This window comes from Gossypium arboreum, chromosome 11 (genome assembly GCF_025698485.1).
Source record: "Gossypium arboreum isolate Shixiya-1 chromosome 11, ASM2569848v2, whole genome shotgun sequence".
NCBI classification, from domain to species: domain Eukaryota; kingdom Viridiplantae; phylum Streptophyta; class Magnoliopsida; order Malvales; family Malvaceae; genus Gossypium; species Gossypium arboreum.
Genome location: NC_069080.1, coordinates 124,510,449 through 124,532,142, shown reverse-complemented (window position 1 = coordinate 124,532,142; position 21,694 = coordinate 124,510,449). Strand labels below are relative to the sequence as shown.

General features: G+C 35.2%; 2 long non-coding RNA genes, 1 other non-coding gene and 1 pseudogene across 3 annotated transcripts; 1 reads left to right on the top strand and 3 right to left on the bottom strand.

Annotated features, from left to right (window-relative positions):
- Positions 1–4,931: 4,931 nt before the first annotated feature.
- Positions 4,932–5,345, bottom strand: LOC128283718 (uncharacterized). The gene is made up of 2 exons (XR_008274128.1): positions 5,214–5,345; positions 4,932–5,089 (listed from the first exon to the last, which is right to left on the bottom strand). It is a non-coding gene; the product is annotated as an uncharacterized LOC128283718 (long non-coding RNA).
- On the top strand, positions 4,959–5,668 carry LOC128283717 (uncharacterized). The gene is made up of 2 exons (XR_008274127.1): positions 4,959–5,097; positions 5,309–5,668. It is a non-coding gene; the product is annotated as an uncharacterized LOC128283717 (long non-coding RNA).
- Positions 5,669–7,107: 1,439 nt separating this feature from the next.
- On the bottom strand, positions 7,108–13,842 carry LOC108471346 (sesquiterpene synthase 2-like; annotated as a pseudogene).
- Positions 13,843–17,037: 3,195 nt separating this feature from the next.
- Positions 17,038–17,144, bottom strand: LOC128284759 (small nucleolar RNA R71). Its single transcript, XR_008275181.1, has one exon. It is a non-coding gene; the product is annotated as a small nucleolar RNA R71 (small nucleolar RNA).
- Between the last annotated feature and the right edge of the window lie 4,550 nt (positions 17,145–21,694).

Here is a 21,694-nt window from a genome sequence, read left to right as displayed (position 1 = left end):
CAGAGCTTTAATTTTCTTAAGCAACGAGGCTAGCTCTTGCCCCCTATCTGACTCCAACTCATACTTCACACTTAATATGTCTGCTTGTACTGCTAAAGTCTGCAAGTAATCAGCTACCTCCCGAATTTGCGTTACAGCTTCTCTCATAATGTAATCCCTGCTTCTAACCTAGTTTTGAGAGTGATGAAGTTGTCCCTTCCATTGTTCTTCATTTGCTTCTAAGAACTCGATCCTCATTTTACAACTTTGCAATGACGCCTCTAATTCTTCTATTTTCCCTTTCATTTATTCTATCTTGCTTAAGCTTGCTCTCAACCCTATCATAGAATTGCGATTCCGGTACAGACAAAGAGATCTCTCAAGTTCTGCTACTCTAACCCTTAATTCAACTTGTTCATTTTTACTTTCTGACAGACTTTTCTCCAAGGCCTTATTTTGAGCTTAAACCTCCTAGAATTTCTTTTCCCATTGATCAGCCTTAGTATTTTTTTCTCGAATTTCCTGTCGCCACTGCTTTGAAGTTTTACCTAACCCAGTAGTCCTCATCGATAGGTGTAACTTCTTAAAATCTATCTTCAAACCTTCCAAATCCTCCTCCACTTCATTCTTCCTTTTCCATAACTTTTCTACCTCTGAATTTTGAACCTCCACATCTAATTTCAGGTGCATTTTTTCTTCCTCCAACTGCTCAATCCGCTTCCCCAGCTCAAAACTCTTCTTCTCAAAATCCTATTTCATAATTTCCAACTCTAACAGGGCAACTTGTAATTGTTCCTCCATTGGTCGGGTGCCTTCTAAACTTGGCATGTAGATATTATCATTGACCCTTTTCCTAAACCATCCATTATACTCAGGTGTCGTCATAGAACCAATAGTCACCCTCTTCATCCAGCAAGTTTGCTTCCAAGCATTAGACAGTTCCCGAACCTTTTTCTTTTAGTGGTCACCTTTATATGAGAATTCACATTGAGCAAGCCCGTAAGTTATGGGTATAAACTGCCTTGATTTATACTGACTTAATGCAAGCAAAGGAGTATATTCAGTGGCTCCCAAAATTCCTGACAACAGTACCCAATCAAAGTTCCCACATCGATACAGGATCTCATCAGGAACCATCCAAAAGCTCTCCACTATATATCCTCCTCTTTGAGGTTTTGAAGAATTTCCGTCCATTTCTCATCTGAAATATCATCTCTCCTTTGCATAGTTGTCTCCTCCTTTAATGGGGAGTAACTGTCAGAGAAGACCCGGTAAGAAACCTTGTTCATGTTTTAAAAATGCCCATGAAACCACACCATCAACAGCTGTGCACATCCAATAAATCTACCTTCGCCTGCCCTCCGAAACATGCTCAAGGATCTGAACGTCTCAGCTAGTATTGCAGGTACAGGTGTGATTCTTTTCTCAAGACGATCGAATAAATCAGTGACTGCTTCATCTACATGCCTTAAAGCCTTAGGAAAAATCACCAAACCATAAATGCTTAAGGCGAAGATGTCGACCCTCTTCCTTTCATTCGGATGTGTTAAAACCAAATCTCTCAAATTCTCCTAAGGAATACATTTACTATCCCCCTTTTGTTGAATTAGAGCAGTGACCCAAGGCTCGCTCATCCCCGAAATATTTATCAATTTCTTCGCAAAAGTTGGACCATTAAAAACCTTAGCATAAGCTTTTCTGATTTGAACTTTTGGACATCTCAGCAAGGTAGTATATTTCTCCACAGTAGGCATCAAGTCTACTTTTCCAAAAGTGAAACAATTGTAGGAAGAATTCCAAAATTGAGCCATAACTCCGAACAAATGCTTGTCCACCTTAATATCAAGCAAGTAGGGTATATTACGATAGCTCTAATAGAACAACTGTTTGGTTCCATCATCCCAAAAAGCCCATATATCTCTCAACTCTTGCAACTCATTTTGTGTCACATTGATGCGGGTGAAGTTTCGCAATCCCGATGTATATCCTTCTACTAGGCTACCCCCTTTGTCTGATTGTAACTTCTCTGACCATGCACGGATAGCCATGTTATCCTCAATTTTATTAAGAAATTCAGTCTCCATGTTAAATCTTATAACTTAGTAATCGAATACGAATCAACACCTTATTTAGTATGCAATGTTATGCAAAACACAATCAAAACAAAACACAACAAGTCAGCATCAACATAAGTAATAAAATACAAGCAAAACAAAGATAATCAAAACACATATATGGGTAACTACTAAAGTTTACCATAGCTCCACCTAAGGAATGCTCTTAAGGTTCACTATATGTGGTTCGGTTCTAAAGTAAAGGTACCTGAACCAGCAGATTCCTCAATCCTCACCCATTATAAGCTCATATGAATCGAGTTTGGTTCAGTGGAATACATTTCCCTATGACCATGCGTAGATGAAAATCTCACGAAATCATAAGTACGGATGTATCCTGGAAGCAATTGACTAGCCTATGCGGAGGTGAAAACCTCACGAAGGCATAGCTTCTCACTCCAACTTAAAGGTATAACCGCAATGGTCATGCAATGCAATGCAATATTATTCTATAAGACTTGGACCACAACAATCATGCAAACTCATGCAACAACGAATCATGATTTTCAAATTAAATTTCAAATTTAAACAAAAGGACAGCAAATGATGAATTTTATGGTCTGACTCTCTTGTTCAGTCTCCAGCGGAGTCACCAAGCTGTCGAAACCATTTATTATATTTGAAAAAAATGGGGATCGACCTTTAAAACAAAGTGTGGATTCACCACCAATCTTTTGTTTAGGTGTGATTGGATCACCTAATAAAATATTTTATTTCATTTAAATCAATCTTGGTCTACGTAAATTTAAAAATGGGTTCGGGAGTTGGTTACATATGAGGAAGGGTTAGCACCCTCACTACGCCCAAAAATTGGTATCAGGTTGATTAAGTGCTGTCCTTATGTCCTAGATGTTGAAAAAATTTTGAAATATGGTTCCTTTTAAAATATTTGAGTGGCTCAAGTTGGTCGTCAAAATTTTCTCATTTCCAAAGAAATACAGCATCACATCCAGCACGATAGGACACAATACTGTATACCTTCGAAACCTTGATTAATTTTTTACTTCCAAAAAACTTATATGTCAAAAATTACAAAAGGATGCTCAATTATTTAGTCCAACGAAAATTGAAACTCAGCACGGTAGGGCACGATTTCTCGAATTTCCAAACATTGAACATTGTCTTATTTTAGAACTTTTAAATAAACAATTGTAAACTAGCTCAAAACACATTTATTTGACTTGAAATAAAATGGAATAATTGATTTTAAAGAGTTGAAAATTATAAAGCAACATTTGTAAACCAAAAGAAAAATAATAATCATGGGATAATATGCATGCGTAGAATACAATACTTGGTACCTTATTTAACTAACTAACAAAACAAACAATTAAATATAATCAATCCAAAATATAACTAAATTCACAAGCATGGGTGAGCAACAATTGATTTAATAATACATAAAACGAATAAATATGGTGTAACAAATATACATGAAATAATATAAAACAATTAACACATGAGGTACCAAACAACATAAAACTAATATGATACAAAAACAATTTCTAAAAATGATGGATTGATGAGCAAAAATATATGCTAGAACTTGAAATAATTTATAAGAAAAAATATAGAATACATATATAATTTTTAAAATTGATGTTACAAAAGAAGACATTTAAATCAAATAATATGCCAAATGTTAAAAAATATATTTATAAAAAATTGACAATATACAGACAATGAAGGAGAATTTAAATAATACATAAAATATGAAAGGATTTTAAAATATATAATAAAATCTAATCTTAGGAAATAAACTATATACATAATAGATTAAAAACTCATATATATATATATATATATATATATAAAATTTTAGAAGTAATTATATGCATACATAACATGAAATTAATAATGCGTCTATGATTAAATTAATTTTATCGAAATTCTATATAATAGATTTTAAAAACATAATTATGTTTACAAATAGATTTTCTTTAAAAATTATATGTATAAAATAACATGAATTTAATAATGTATATAGATCAAATATATGTACCAATATATATATGTGTATATATAGTAATAAATTTTAAAAAATACATAAAACACGTAGGATTTTCCTTTGAATAACAAAAATATATAATAAAATATGTGAATAGATTTAAAAGAAATTATATGTATAAAATAACATAAAATTAATAATATACATAGAATAGAATTAACTTTATCATGAATCTTATATATATAATAATGTATGAGAACATTTATATAAAGGATTATACAAAATGTTTAAATGCTATGATATAAAAATTACAATAATAACCTTTTCTAAAAAAACAAAAATACAACTATCAAAGTAACTCAAAATATAAAAATAAATAAATAAGAATGAAAAAATAATGTGAAATGGATCTTTTTTAAAAAATAATAAAAAACTCAATTAAAATAAAATTAAAATGAAGGGATAATTCATAAATAAAATAGGCCATTGAATTTAAAAAAGGACCAGCGCACTACGCATGCGAATGCTTAGGGACCAAATCTGGAAATACTCCAAGATCCCAAAACCCTGCGTTGAGGCGCGGGCTAAAATGCAATAGCATACAGATTTTAGGAAAAATTTAAAAAAATAGATAAAACGCAAATAGAGCCAATTGAAATGCGGCACAAAAAGGGAAGGACTAGCTACGCAAGTTTCCCATTTGAAGTGCAAAGGCGCGAATCCGGGTCTTGGAACAGGTCGACACGCGGATCTCCCTTCCCTTAAACGGTGCCATTTTATTTTGTTCCAAAATTAAAAGAAATTGAATGGCAATCTGCCATTTCTTCAAGCCACAAACTGAATACCCATTTACTAGGGTTTTAGCTCAGCAAATCTAATGCCTTCCATCCATTTCGACCATTCAACCACCAGTTCACCATTATAATTGGTGAATGATGCACAGGCGCTCTTTATTTCCATCAAAGCCAGGACTCAAGGCCTGTTTTCCACTCGAAAATCCCCATCTCAAACTCCGATTTCAATGGAGGAGACAAGGATCGTCATGCATCTACAAAGGTAAATCTCTCTCGTTTCTTTTTTTTTTAAATAAAAAAATTATTCTACGAAGCAAAATATGTGCAAAAAGAAACGGAAATATTAAAAACGAAGGAGGAAAAAAAATTTGAAATCACCTCTAATTTCCTTTGCTGATTCTTTGTATTGAGTTTGCGTAAATGTTTCTCGTGTTTTCTGTTGCTGTGTTTGTTTTTCCTTCTCGCATGTTCAGTTGACGTGGATGTACAGAAATTGTACATGGGCACACTTGGGGTGTACGGAGGAAGAGGCCATGTATGCCGTGCGTAGGAACCATTCGTGGGAGCTGTGGCGCTAGCATACTCTAGAAGCTTCTAGGGTTTCTGGCATTCCCAATTTTTTTTGGCCGTTTGGGATTATTTTTGGGCTATTTTATGAATTGGCTATGTATTAAGTGGGTGGTTTTGGTTTTAGTTTAATTCAGGCCCGAGATTTTGTAAATGGGTTAGGTCTGGATTAATAAGTTTGGGTTTAATTTAATTTAGACCCGAAATTTTGTAAATGGACATTGGACTCATAAACAATTTGGTTTATTATTTATTTTTGTTTGATATTTTTTGGTTTTTTTGGTTTTTTATAAGCCCGGGCAAATTGGTCCTATTACAAGAACCCTCAAAATGTAAACACAAAATTCTCTGAAAATTTGTAAAAGCTAATACCTAAAAGTGTAATGAGTTAAATTTTATAGGGTGAGAAAGACTTATTTATAAGCTAAATTTGTAGGTCAAATAAAATTAAAATTCATGGGTCCGGACGCCCTTAATCGCATTGTTGGGACATTGGTGGTCGCGTCATTGGGACGACGCCTCTTTCTCATTAGGAAGTCAACTCCATTTTGGTTAAAAAAATGTGAGGCATAATCCAGAGAGATAAAAGAGAAATGATCAGCTTCACCTTAATAACTTCTTCATTTCCAATGATTCGTAAGCTCAATTTTCTCCCAAGCTCCAACGTCTCAGAAGCCTCTTTTTATTCTTAGAATCCAATAATAACTCATTCGCAGTTTTACCTCCACACGAATTGGGTTTAGGAAATTTATTCTTGCACCTTTTACATTTCCCTTTTTTTCTTAATCCTCAAATTCACTTCTCTTGTTTTGAATTTGGGAATTAAATCTGATAATGAAAAGAGAAACAACTGGAGCCAATTGAAATTAAAGCACTCAAATTGGGAAAAGGTTTGCAAACAGAACATTTTTTTTCTCAGCCAAACATGAACTTTTATTAATAGAAGGAGGCAACCACCAAATTTGGATACAATTAATGAAAATGACCATTGTATCCCAACAACAAAAACACCAAAAAGACTTTCAGTCCTCCCATCAATCCACTCATATATATATATAATTTCAACTTAAGTTTTAAATACACATTCGAAGTCTATATAAAACATTAGTTATTATAAAATTACATCTGAAAACACACCTTAGGATAGTAACCCAAGCCACCTAAAATATTAATTAAAAAAAAACCTTCAAGACCACAGAGGATTAAGTAAGCATCACGTGCACCTCCCATAGAAACAAATCTAGCCTTCTCATTAAACAAAAAAAAAAGCATAGTTCCCATAAAACTAAAAGACAATACATAATAAAACAAGGACCGCACTTTTCTTGTTTTGGATTTGGGAATTAAATCTGATAATGAACCTTCATTAAGTTTTATTAATAAAAAAGAGACAACACGTAATACGCACTTAAAACAACTAGAGCTAATTGAATTTAAAGCAACATGACCAACACTAAAAGACAATGACAATGGACGCATACAAAAGCACAATCCTAGTGACACTAGACAAACACAATCCTAGCGACACTAGACAACTCTAATAACTCTAGCACATGCCAAGAGATTGAAGAGCAGCATAAAATAACATACTGACAAGTAATTATTTATTTTGTAAATGAGCTGACAACTTGAGGATAAAAGAATAATCTTCTGAATGTCATTTTTTAAAAGTGAGTTCATGTTCATTTGAACCTTAAATTCTTGATCAAATTGGGATTGAATCTATCAGCAAAGAAATGATGCTAGTTTTTGCTAACTCCCCAACTTGCGTATAACATCTTCTTCCGTGTAAATGAGATCAATGACCCTTGCAAGGTTTAGAATTAGATTAAGAGCCAATGTTGGTGCTGCTATTGGTTTCAAAAACTCTTCATTTATATCCTTCCAAGCATTGTTTATGATGAAGAATTGGTCTGCATGCAGCACCATGAAGCTGGCCATGCACACCGAGCCATGTAGGAGCAACAAGATCAAGTGCAACCACTGCTATCTAGTTTCATTTTGATTCATTTTGTTACTTTAAGTTGTTGTAATGAACTTTAGTTTATTTTGAACTAAGTTAGATTCATGATTGATGTATTTTGTTGACATTTTGAGCTAATAAATCAGCTTTACCAAGAGTGCAAGTTAAATTAGCAAGTTTCCATGTAATTTAGTGGTGTTAGGTAGTTGATTAGGTGAAAACCTTGTTTGTATTGATCAGTCAATGACTGATATATGTAATGGATATAGGCCAATGTTTCTTCTTAATGAAAAATATAGAATTTCATTCATCTTTATGCTCTATTTTCTTTGCTTTCGATTTCTATTATTGTTTTCTTAGCAAATATGCTTTTGTTTCTTCACTAAGCTACGAGGCTTGCTGCACAAGCTTTCAACTCTGCTTGCTTTGCTTTGTTTCAAACACCAACAAAATGGCTTTATCAGGTTTTTCTCCTACAGCACCACCAGTTTTTAATGGTGAGGGAATCCACATTTGGATTGTCAAAATGAGGACTTACCTACAGGCCTTCGATCTGTGGGAAGTGGTGAACATTGATGCTGAGCCTGCTCCACTTAGAGCCAATCCCACTATGGCTCAAATCAGACAGCATGTAGACAAAAGGAACAAAAGGCATAAGGCCATGTCATGCATTCAGAACTGTGTTTCTGATGTTATCTTCACCAGAATTATGGCTTGTGAGACTCCCAAGCAAGCCTGAGACAAGCTCAAGGAGGAGTTCCAAGGCACTGAAAGAATAAGGTAGTAACAGTTGCTAAACTTGAGAAGAGACTTTGAAAATCTTAAGATGAAGTAAGAAGAGACAGTGAAGCAGTACTCAAATAGGATAATGGCTGTGGTCAATAGTATAAGATTGTTAGGAGAATAGTTTAGTGAGGCAAGAATTGTGGAGAAGGTGCTCTCAACATTGCCTGAAAGATATGAGGCAAAGATCTCATCCTTGGAGGGTTCGAGAGACCTGGAAACCATCTCCCTAACTGGGCTCATTAATGCCCTCTATGCTCAGGAGCAAAGGAGAGCCAGTAGAATGGAAGAGCACTAGGAGGGTGTTTTTCAAGCCAAGGCCAAAGTAACCTCCAGCACCTCAGCTTTTAAAGGCAAGAAGAACTGGAGAAACAGGCCTAAGCCTGATGCTGCAAGAGGAGGAGATAGGCTCTACAAATTTTGTAAAAAACCTGGTCATCCAAAGACCAAATGCTAATTCAGGCCAGATGATGTATGTCAACACTGCAAGAAGACGGGCCAGGTTGAAAGGTTCTGCAAAGAAAAAAGCAGACCTGGCCAAAACCAAGCACAACACAAGGGTGAAAAAGCTCGAGTGGTTGAAGACAGTAGTGACCATGAAGAGCAGGTCTTTGTTGTGTCATGTTTAGCTGGCCAAGGCAAAGGCTCAAAAGGATGGTTACTGGACAGTGGCTGCACCAATCTCATGTCACCAGATGCAACAATTTTCAAAACCTTGGATAGAAGCTCCAAAATCAGGGTGAAAATTAGGAATGGTCAGTTCATCAAGGCTGAAGGCAAGGGAGATGTGCCAATATGCACTACTACAGGTGAAAAAATCATCAAAAATGTGCTGCTAGTACTTGAGATTGACAGGAACCTTCTCAGCATTGCTCAACTGCTTGAAAAGGCTACTCTATTGTGTTCAAGGGCCAGGAGTGCCAAATCACTGATCCAAATAGATCAAGCCTCATGACAGTCACCATGAGTGACAAATGCTTTGAAGTCAACTGGTCAGGTGACTCACACTCAGCTCATGTTGCTTTAACAGAAGACACCAAGCTTTGGCATCAAAGACTTGGTCATGCCAACTTTAGATTGATGGCTCGAATGGTCAGCAAGGAAATGGTTGAAAACTTCACCAAGTTAGTTCAGAATGAAGATGTTTGTGAGGTTTGTCAAATGGGAAAGCAAGACAGGCTTCCATTTCCTGTAAACACAACCTGGAGAGCATCAAGCAAGTTGGAACTGGTGCACACAAATGTCTGTGGTCCCATGAAGACAAAATCTCTAAATAAAAGTAAGTATTTCATTCTCTTTATTGATGATCATATCAGATATTGCTGGATTTTTTTTTTGAAACACAAGTTAGAAGTAGCTCAAGTGTTTGCAAAGTTCAAAGCTACAGCTGAAATAGAAACAGGCTACAAATTGAAGACCATCAGGTCAGATAATGGAGTTGAGTACACCTCAGCTCAGTTTCAAGCTCTCTGTAATGATGCTGGCATCAAAAATTAGCTCACAAATGTCTACACACCTCAGCAAAATAGGGTTAGTGAAAGAAAGAATAGAAGTTTGATGGATACGGTCAGGTGCCTTCTGTTTGAGAAAAATCTGCCCAAAACCTTGTGGGCTGAAGCCGTTAACACTGCTGTCTACCTTCAAAATAGGCTCCCAACTAAGGCTTTAGACCAAAAAACTCCATTTGAAGGGTGGTTTGGATTCAAGCTATCACTGGCTCACTTGAGAGTCTTTGGTTGTTTGTGTTATGCACAAGTACCATTTGTAAGAAGAAGCAAACTGGATAAAAGAGCTCAAGTAGGCATTCTGGTAGGTTACAGTTCAGTAAAGAAGGGCTATAGGATCTTGGATCCTTCAACAAACAAAGTGATAGTGAGCAGAGATATAGTGTTCAATGAAAAAGTATCTTGGAATTGAGAAAGAAATGAACCTGAGGCTATTTCTGAAGAACTTGTGGCTGATCATACTGAGCCAGAACAAAATGGTCCAGAAATGGATATTGATGATGAACCAGTCAGGGGAACCAGACCGTTGGCTGAAATTTATGAGAGGGCACATATGGCTACAGTTGAACCAAGTAGTTTTGAAGAATCTAAATCACATGAAGGCTAGAAACAAGTAATGTCTGATGAAATGGCCATGATTGAAAAGAACCAAACATGGGAATTAGTTGAAAAACCAGCCAATAGGAAGGTCATTGGGGTAAAATGGGTCTATCGAGCCAAGCAAAATGCAAATGAAAGCTTAAACAAGCTCAAAGCCAGGCTAGTTGTGAAGGCTTTAGCCAAAAGTATGGCCTGGACTACATGGAGACTTTTGTACCAATAGCTAGGCTAGACACAATTAGATTGCTAGTTGCTTTGGCTACACAAAGGCAATGGATCATTCATCAACTGGATGTAAAGCCTGCATTCATCAATGGCTTCCTTAAAGAAGAGATCTACATTGACCAACCTCAAGGCTTTGTTGTGACAGGTAAAGAGGACATGGTATACAGGCTCAAAAAGGCCGTGTACGGCCTAAAACAAGCCCCTAGAGCCTGGTATGCAAGAATTCACAGCTATTTGGTCAGTTTGGGATATGATAGAAGCATCAGTGAGCCAACTCTGTATGTTAAGAAGAAACAAGTTGAAACACAGCTTATTGCGAGTTGATAACCTTTTGGTGACAGGAGGAGACCAAAGCATATTGGCTGATTTTAAGGCCAAAATACTAAGCATATTGCAACAAACTCATAATGGAATCTTCTTGGTGCAGAAGACATTTGCTTCAAAAATACTAAGCAAATTCTCCATGGAGAATTACAAGCCAACAAGCACACCTATGTCTGTTGGAATGAAGCTATCGAGTCAAGTAGACTGTGAATAGGTCAATGAATTTGATTATAGAAGTCTTGTTGGTTGTTTATTGTATTTAACAGCAACCAGACCAAACATCATGTTTGCTGTGAGTATGCTATCAAGGTTTATGCATTGCTACAACAAGTATCACCTTCAAGTAGCAAATGGGTGCTGAGGTACATCAAAGGTACCCTGAGCTATGGATTGAATTTTAGTAGGAATAAAGATCTGAAGCTGATAGGCTACACTAACAGTGATTGGGTTGGTTCAAAAGATGATATGAAAAGTACTTCTGGTTATGCATTCACCCTCGGCTCAACAATATTTTGTTGGAGTTCAAAGAAGCAATCGACAGTGGCTCAATCCACAGTAGAAGCTGAGTATGTAGCTGCTGCTGGAGCAGTGAATCAAGCCATCTGGCTTAGGAAAATCCTTACTGATCTAAACCTACATCAATAGGAAGCAACAGAGATCTATTGTGATAACATGTCTGCTGTTGCAACTGCAAAGAATCCTGTCTTCCATGGTAGAACCAAACATTACAGCATTAAGTTGCATTTGGTAAGGGAGATGGAACAAGCTCGAGAGATAGAGCTGATTCATTGCAATTCAAAAGATCAGATTGCTGACATTTTTACAAAGGCTCTTAACGAGTCTAGGTTTAACAAGCTTAGGGAAGAACTTGGAGTTAGCAGCATGCCAACCAAGGAGGAGTGATGAAGAATTGGTCAGCATGTAGCACTATGAAGCTAGCCATGCACACCGAGCCATGCAAGAGCAACAGGATCAAGTGCAACCACTGCTATCTAGTTTCATTTTGATTCATTTTGTTACTTTAAGTTGTTGTAATGAACTTTAGTTTATTTTGAATTAAGTTAGATTCATGATTGATGTATTTTGTTGACATTTTGAGCTGATAAATCAGCTTTACCAAGAGTGCAAGTTAAATTAGCAAGTTTCCATGTAATTTAGTGGTGTTAGGTAGTTGATTAGGTGAAAACCTTGTTTGTATTGATCATTCAATGACTGATATATGTAATGGATATATGCCAATGTTTCTTCTTAATGAAAAATATAGAATTTCATTCATCTTTATGCTCCATTTTCTTTGCTTTCAATTTTTGTTCTTGTTTCTTAGCAAATCTGCTTTTGTTTCTTCACCAAGTTACGAGGCTTGCTGCACAAGCTTTCAACTCTGCTTACTTTGCTTTGTTTCAAACACCAACTGTTTATTTGCTTGTATAACTCATCGTATGCCTCTTGCATTGACACCCCATATTGTTCCATATAACACTCCACTACTGAGGAAACATGTCCTCTCTCTTACTCAACCTACAATAAACATAAATTAATTTGAGCTAATGTAGAGTTGTGTCAAATAATAAAAATAAACAAATAATTTATTGTACCTTGTGGCCAACAATATCACTCATCAGCCTACAGATAGTGCTTAAAGCTCTGACAATCTTAGGGCCATTAAATGCCTAATTGAATGTCTCTTTTGTTATGCTATCTTCCATGCCAACAAAAGATGACATCGTATGATTCCAATAACCACAAGAGACTAATGCAATCGGCATATACTCCTTCATTGTTGGTATGTAATTTTCATGCAACCATTTGGCTTCAACATAGTAAACTTAAGATTGTGGTTTCATCTATTAACAAACAAAGTAACAAAAAGTTAGCAAAAACCAACTAATGTAGCTGATTAACATTCCAAAATAAGAATTTTTTTCAAGAAAAAAAAGGTAAAAATCAAATATGCTACTTCTATTACGACTTGGACACGATATGATTTTTCTTCTTTGGACATTAAATGTTCCATATTTTTATAAACATTTAAGGTTTCACTATACCATAATTTCATGTAGTCGGGAAGTGGATCAATGCAGTTGGTATCCCACCTACAATATATCAATATATCATCTATTCAAATGGTCAATTCTCTCTATTATTCAATTCAATAAAAAGCATTTACTTCTAATGATTTGAAGTAAAAGTGGATATTTTTTATATGACCTTTGGATTGCTTTTGTAAAGATTTCAAGTTCTTCATATGTGCCATATACATCATAAATATCATCCAAAATTGATATGAGGCATATCACGTTGGTCGCAAAAGTTCTAGCAATGGCGTAGTGAGGTTCAAAGTATACACCCAACATCTAGAAATAACATTCCACAAATCTATCCCTTATAAAAGGAAAATTGGTCACAACATCTAAATCTTTCCACCACCTAAAACAAGAAGAAGAAATTATGATATATATATTTATATATATTATTAGTAGATATGTGTATTGGCTAGGTTATAAATAAGAGTTTTATTTGGCTTGACTATGGAAATCTTTACCACTATCAGTTACCTATTTATCTTGTTTATCTCCTTCTTGTGTAAATGTTGTAAGCTTTTGAAATCTAACTTTGCAAATTTTCATCTTGGGTATCGTATCCTTCATATATGGAAATGTAGCTCCTAGAAATCAACCTCGGCAAGCTCTTGCGAAGGGGTCACTTTAGAACATTAGCAATTTGTGTGGAGAGAGGATAGTCTACTATAGTTTCTGCCAACTTCAGATGAAATGTAGTGAAGGAAAGGGCTTCTTCTAATATATTTTCTCAATGTAGTTGAAAGTGTGCAACTTCATACAATTCTAGCATGCCTTTCACATCACCAATTAAAGATTCTTTGAAATGTCCATTCTCATCTTTGAATTTGTTAAGTGTCACTGCTTAATCATCAAACAATTTTGAGACGTTATTTTCTAAGTTCCACTTTGTAAATTTAAAATATATTTATGGAAGGATTTAGATTTCAAAATCTAATCACCTTTTATTGGCAGCTACCCATGTCTTTGATTTTTCAAAGATATGGGTGTCAGAATTTTGGCACCGGAAATCAGAAAATTTAAGGCACCGAAAGTTGGGTTGAAATTTGGCATGGGATAATTGCAATTTTAGTCCCTAATTGCATAGGGACTTTGCAAGTTGATCCTTGAACCTCAACTATAAATAGGCCTAACCATTTCTCATTTTCTACATCGCATTTTTGTCATTCTCTACTTAAGACATTATTCTCTCTCCCTATTTGTAAATTTTCACTTGTATTTTTAAAGTGAAATATATTTGGTAGTGTGCGAGGACGTAGGCAAAATTTGTTGAACCTCGTTAAAATTCTGGTGTTCTTTATTGTTTATTTCTGCATATTTTGTGAGTGTGATTGTAGTGATTTATTGTGCTATTAAATTACGATAGAGGGATATTCTGGCTAGGAAAGACCTGGTACTTAAGTGATCCTCATGATCCACCTCTTTTTCCTGGGAATTGAACTTAGTGTGATTTTTCAGTACAATAATTTTACTATTTTACATGCTTCCGTGCAACAATTGGTATCAGAACTATATTCGTACCTGGGGACTATGATCGTTTATGATACTATTTGCGTATACGATATTGTTCATCTATAGCACTATTCACGTATATAGTACTATTCACATATACAGTAGTTGGGATTGAGGAGAAAAATGACAGAGGCATCGTCATCAGTAAAGACTACTATGACCAATGCAAAACTTGAAGTAGATAAATTTGATGGTACCAATAATTTTGGTATGTGGAAATGTGAGATCCTAGATGTCTTATGTCAGGAAGAGCTAGATAAAACCCTTGAAGAAAAACCTGACAAGATGGATGACAAGGAGTGGGCCAAGATCAATAAACAGGCGTGTGGTACAATCAGCCTATGTTTGGCCAAAGAGCAGAAGTACTTTGTCATGAGGGAGACTCAGCGGAGAAGTTGTAGGATACACAGGAAGAAAAGTTTCTAACGAAAAGTCTTGGAAATAGGCTTTATATGAAAAAGAAACTTTATTGATTCACGTATGCACCTAGTATGTCGCTGAATGACCATGTGAACTCATTCAATAAAATTTTAGCAGACTTGCTAAATTTGGATGAGAAATTTGAAGATGAAAACAAGACATTATTGTTGTTGAATTCTCTTCCTGATGAATATGATCATCTTACCACCACATCGCTTTATGGGAAGGATACGATCACATTTGATGCAGTCTGTAGTGTGTTGTATAGATCTGAGACTCGAAAGAAAGATAAAAGAGATCACAAAGATACAACTGCAGAAGTCTTAACAGTAAGAGGTCGTTTACACAGCAACAAACCTGGTAGAAGGGGTAAGTCCAAAGGGAGACCCGCCAAACATGAATGTGCTTTTTGTCGTAAGAAAGGGTATTGGAAAAAGAATTGTCCTAAGTTACGAAAGGGCAAGGCTATTTCTGATGTATGTGTAGTAGAGCATGATGAGGAGTCAAACTTTAGCTTGGTTGGCATGGCAATGGCAGGTCATACGGATGAGTGGATTTTGGATTTGAGATGTATTTACCATATGTGTCCTAATAAGGACTGGTTTTCTAGTCTTAAAGAACTAAAAGGTGAAGTTGTTTTTATGGGCAATGACAGTGCTTGTAAGACAATAGGAGTGGGTACAATATAATTGAAGAATCACAACGGCTCAATCCAAGTCTTGACAGATGTTCGCTATGTACCTACTTGAAGAAAAATCGCATCTCATTAGGGGCCCTAGAATCTAAAGGGCTCACAATCACTTTGAAAGATAGATTACTAAAGGTATAGTTGGGGTATTGACGGTGATGAAAGGCACTAGAAGAAATAACTTGTACTATTTAATTGTGAGTTCTAATCCTTGCTTTAATATTCCAGGATATTAATTCAGGTTTTGATGTGCTTATTCAGTGGAGCAAAAATCCCTGTTTAATAGTAGATCTCCCATAATTAAGCGGAGTTGTATGCAATCCTAGAGATAGGAGGATATAAATCTGCTGGATTAGAGTCAAATCTAATAAGAGAATCCATAGATCGAGTTAATGCGACAATAGGGGTTTTAATTAGAAAGAGATTTCGATTAATCAACCTAGAGTCAGTTGTTTTTAGTCTCGAGAGAGATATTAACATAAATCAGGGATTTATACAGACTAAGTCAAGTGAATAAATTGTCTAATTCAGAAATAATAAGTGAAGTCTAGGTGGATTCTTCCTTGGGTATTGTCTTCCCCATCAGTTTTCTAAATAGTATTTTTCAACTTTTATCTCTGTCGTAATTTTAGTTAATTAGATAATTAGTCTTAGTTAAAACATTCCTTTAATTGTTAGGCTAGATAATAAAAAGATAGTAATTACTAGTACTTTTAGTCCTTATGGATACGATACTTTCAGTCTCATCATAACTATACTACTGTTCGATAGGTGCGCTTGCCTTAGTCGAATTGTAGTTAGTTTAGCGATCATCAAGTTTTTAGCACCATTGCCGAGGACTAAGATATTAGGAACGCTTGATTTTATTACTTTAGCCATTTTTAATTTTATTGTAATTTACTTTTTTATTTTTAGTTTAATTTTTATTTTCTAAATTTTTCTTTTTAATTGCTTCTGGCAGATGTCTCTAGTTTATGACTAGGAGGAACCCGTCAAGACCTTTTCTTTTTTACAATGAGATTAAGAGCACAGCTCGCAAAAACCGAAGAGAAATAAGGCGAAGTCTAAAATACATAGAGGAAGAACGAGAGGACGATATCCATACTATAACTGAGGAAATGGTTGAAAATCAAAATAATCCGCTGCCTCCTGTGGTTGCTGCAAATCGAGTGAATCAGAATCCTACTCCTCGTACTATGTACGACTATGCTAAGCCTAATTTAACGAGGGCTGAATCGAGTATTGCTAGACTTACAATTGCTGCAAATAATTTTGAACTCAAACCTAACATTTACAAATGATTCAACAATTTGTTCAGTTTGATGGTTTGCAGGATGAAGACCCAAATACTCATTTGGCCAATTTCTTAGAGTTCTGCGATACTTTCAAAATAAATGGCATTTCTGATGATGCCATTCCCCTTCGGTTATTTCCCTTTTCATTAAAGAATAAGGCTAAACAGTGGTTGAACTCATTACCACAAGGGTCAATCACTACTTGGGAACAAATGACCAAAAAATTTTCGGCCAAAATGAAAAAGTTAAGGAATGATAGCTCTTCTTTTGTGCAGATGGACTTTGAAACACTTTATGATGCATGGGAGAGATACAAGGATCTATTGAGAAGGTGCCCTCACCATAGGTTACCTCTTTGGCTACTTTCCACAACTATTTGAATCCCTCAATTAGACAAATAATCGATGCAGCTACTGGTGGAACTATAATAATAAGACACCTGAAGAGGCTTATAAGTTCATAAAAGAGATGTCACTGAATAATTATCAGTGGCAAGTCATAAGGACAAAGCTGACAAAAGTAGCCAGTATTTTTAACGTTGATCCGGTTGCTATGCTTTCAAATCAGGTAGAACTTTTTAATAGAAAAATTGATGGTTTACTTGGTTCTACGTAGGTTCATCCAGTAATGCAGTGCGATGTAAGTGGAGGTGGAACGGGTAATTCAGAATATCCACCCTACGGCCCTAACATGAAGAACGATTAAATGAATTATATGGGTAATAATCCTTAACTTCAAAATAATCCTTACAGTAACACTTACACACGGCCTGAACATCATCACACGGGCGTGCCACATGGCCGTGTCCTTGTCGAGCCCAAGTCTAATTCTACTCGAAAAAGGCTAATTTTGAGGGTTTTAAAGCATTGTAAAGTCTATATAAACACCCTAGAAGAGGATTAAAAGGAGACACACAGAGTAGAAGGCATAAAATACTTAAGGATAGCCGTCAGAATCAGCTCAAAAGTAGGATCTACTTCAAGATTGAAGATCTCCATTCAATTTCCTTAGAATTTTTTTGGTTTTTTTATGTTTTGTTGTTTTCCCAATTTTGAGATGTTTTCCACTATTATGAACTAAACTCCTTCAATACCTAAGGGAGATGAAACCTAAGACGAATCTTATTATTATTTGAATTAAATGATAAATACTTGTTCTTATTCTTAATTGTGAGTTCTAATTCTTGCTTTAATATTCCAGGATATTAATTCAGGTTTTTGATGTGCTTATTCAGTGGAACAAAAGTCCCTGTTTAAGAGTAGATCATTCATAATTAAGCGGAGTTGCATGCAATCCTAGAGATAGGATGACATAAATATGTCGGATTAGAGTCAAATCTAATAAGGGAATCCATAGATTGAGTTAATGCAACAATAGGGGTTTTAATTAGAAAGAGATTTCGATTAATCAACCTAGAGTCAGTTGTTTTTAGTCTTGAGAGAGATAATAACATAAATTAGGGATTTCCACAAATTAAGTCAAGTGGATAAATCGTCTAATTCAGAAGTAATAAGTGAACTCTAGGAGGATTCTTCCTTGGGTATTGTCTTCTCCATCGGTCTTCTAAAAAGTATTTTCCAACTTTAATCTCTGTCATAATCTTAGTTAATTAGATAAATAGTTTTAGTTTAAAAACATCCTTTAATTCTTAGGTTAGATAATAAAAAGATAGTAATTACTAGTACTTTTAGTCCTCGTGGATATGATATTCCCGATCTCACTATAACTATACTACTTTTCGATAGGTGTGCTTGCCTTAGTCGAATTTTTAGTTAGTTTCACGACCAGCAAGCACTTAGCCTTCTCAAAGAGTATTCATCGTTTTTCCACATTATGGGATTGGCGCTTCTATCCATTTCTTTCCAAAAGTGATCTTTTCATCTTGTACAAAGGCAGTCACTTTGTATGTTTTGAAACAGTTGTACTGTTGGCTTGTTAGCTTACTGTGTCAGTAGTTGTCGAGCCCAAGAGACAAAATGACGTAGTATTTTCCATTGAGGAGTGATGATCTAGTGTAAGACGGTCCCACGAAAGTGACGGTTGGCTAGAATCATGTTCCTCTAAATCGTAAGTCTAAAATCTAAGTGGAGCCGGTGGTCGTAGGCGTCCTCTTCCACTATAGCTAGTTTATTTTGTCATGAGAAGGATCACCTAAAAGCATAGGATTGAACCAAGGAGGATCGAGATAATCAAAGGCTGGAACCTCTCAATCAAAGAATCTCTTTTCTCAATTCTGTTTCTCTTTACAATTTTGATGTCAATTTATACAATTTTAACCCCTCCTTATTTTTAATTCTATTTTTTTTCCAAGTACGCCGCTTTTTCTTGGGCACAATTGTGCTTGGGCTCTCGAGGAATAAGAAGTTGTGCAAATCCAATCTCTAAGAATTTGACCCTACTTCCTTTATACTATTCTTTTTTCATTATTTCATAGGGATAGGTTATTTTTTATGTTTCAACGACACACCAAAATTTGGCACTGTTGTCGAGGAATAGTAACGTACTAATTTTTTTTTTTGTTTCTTATGACCAAATCTGCTTCAAGTATTCTTGTATTTGATTCAGAAATAGAGAAAATTGCGAGAGCTAATCACAAGGAAACAAAACTACGTAAAAAGCAATCAGAGGTGGTAGGGACTTAGAGTAATCCATTGCCGGGAATAGAAGCAGACGACGAAGTTGAGTCTAGGGTTAACAAAAACCCTACTCAAACACTAGAAGAATAGGAGTCGATCCACCAAAAAAAATGATTAACACTAGGGTTAACGAAAACCTGAATCTAGTACATCAACATATGGCTCAAATGTTTCAGCAATTGGCTGAAGCTCCTGCAAAACAACCGTTGCTATGCATTATGTATCCTAATATGGATACTAATTTTGAACTGAAGTCAGGATTAATCCAGTTACTGTCGATTTTTCACGGATTACAAAATGAAAATCCACACAAACATTTAAAAGAGTTTCATATGGTATGTCTTAGTATAAAAACTCAGGCCGTAACTGAGGATCAAATCAAATTGCGTGCTTTCCCTTTTTCCTTAACAGATTCTGCTAGGGAATGGTTGTTTTGTCTACCTTCTAGATCTATTACAACTTGGACTGGTCTTCACGATTGTTTCTCAAAAGGTTATTTCCAGTATCACGTGCAGCTGTGTTAAGAAAGGAGGTCGTTTGGATAAGGTAAAAAGATGTGGAGTCTGTTTATGACTATTAGGAGCGATTCAAGAAGTTCTATGCAAGTTGCTCATAACATGGGATAACAAAATATTCTCTGCTCTAATATTACTATTAGGGCTTAAAGCCCATAGAGATGAATATAGTAGATACCGCTAGTGGAGGGCATTAGTCAACATGACCCTCAACAAGTGAGGACTTGATATCAATGGTGGTGCAAATATAAAGCAATTTTGAACCAATCCTAAACCCTTTAGGAGGGTTTACCACTAAGTAATTCAACTTTAGAAGATAGACTCGAAAAACTTACTAATATCGTGAATTCTCTTGTTTCAAGAAAAAGGACAAATCATGTCATCTTATTGATTCTCTTTTCCCACGTTTTCACCATGTTTAAGAGAATAAGGATTCAATCAAGTTGTTTACTATGCATGTTAAGCAAATTTAAGCTAGTTTTTAGTAAATTTTATGTTTTTGAGATCGTTGTAGTTTAATTTAGATGGGTATTAAATTGTAAAACTATTGAAGTTTTAAAATGCTACCATTTTGAATTTTAAAGCTTTTGTGTTAATATGTTAGTTTATTAGCTTGGAGATGAAATAGGGACTAATTTGTAAAGAGAAATTTGTTAGTTTTAAGTATAGGGACTAAAGTGTAATCTTTCCAAAAATAGCATAAAATTTCGTAAATATAGGTGCTTGAGAGTCGTATAGGAATGATATTGAAATCAGATTGAAAATTGAGGCTTAAATGTGAAAGTTATGATTGTGTTAATTTTAAGGACTAAATTGTATAAAATGCAACTTTAGAGAAATTACGTAAAATGAAATTGGGCTGTCATATGCATAAATTAAACTATTATATGATAATTGAAATTGATAATTTGAAATGAATTTCTGTATAGATTAAGATTTGAATCAACCGATAGATAATCGAGGAAAAGGAAAAATTATGAATTAGTCCCTGAAATTTTGTTTCTCATCCTTTTTTCCAAGTAAGTTCATATGATGTAATATATATAATTGAGATGTTTGTGATTAAATTGTATATTTGCGTTATTTCAATATACTTTGAATTTTGTATACAAACTGGTATAAAAAGGTGAGGAATGAACTGAATTGCAATAAATGATACTGTGGTGTAATTGCGCCCGGATGAACAATAAGATAGGATATAATGAAATGCCAATAGGGTTATTTGAGTGCTATGCGGGATTATAGATGAGATGTGATTGACGTACGAGAATATACTGATTGTACCAAAATCCAACATTTGTTGCGGATGTCTCAATAGAGAAAACTATTGCTGATTATCTCTATAGATATCCAAGTGTGTTTTAGAGGGATGTGTATCATACAGGCTTAGCATTCGGTGCTCAGGTGTGTTTTGGTGGTTACCCATTTATCTGTATCTTTTTATTATAGTTGTCACACGCTAAATTTGGCGGATTTGAGAAAAAGGCGAACAGATATGAATGTTACATGTTTTGGTGCACTATTGTAGTATAGTCCGCGACTTTTCAAAATTTTGGCTAGTTAAAATCTTGGCACATAATGTATCCGCCCTTGTTGCAATTAAGGATTTTTGTCTCTCGGTACTTCCCAATTGAAGAAAGAGTACGCCAATTGAAGAAGCATGCCTAAAAGTTTTGGACTGAGCATGACGTGCATACAAAGTATGAGAAAGCTATGAGGGATTAAATCGTCCCTAAGAGCAAGCTTTA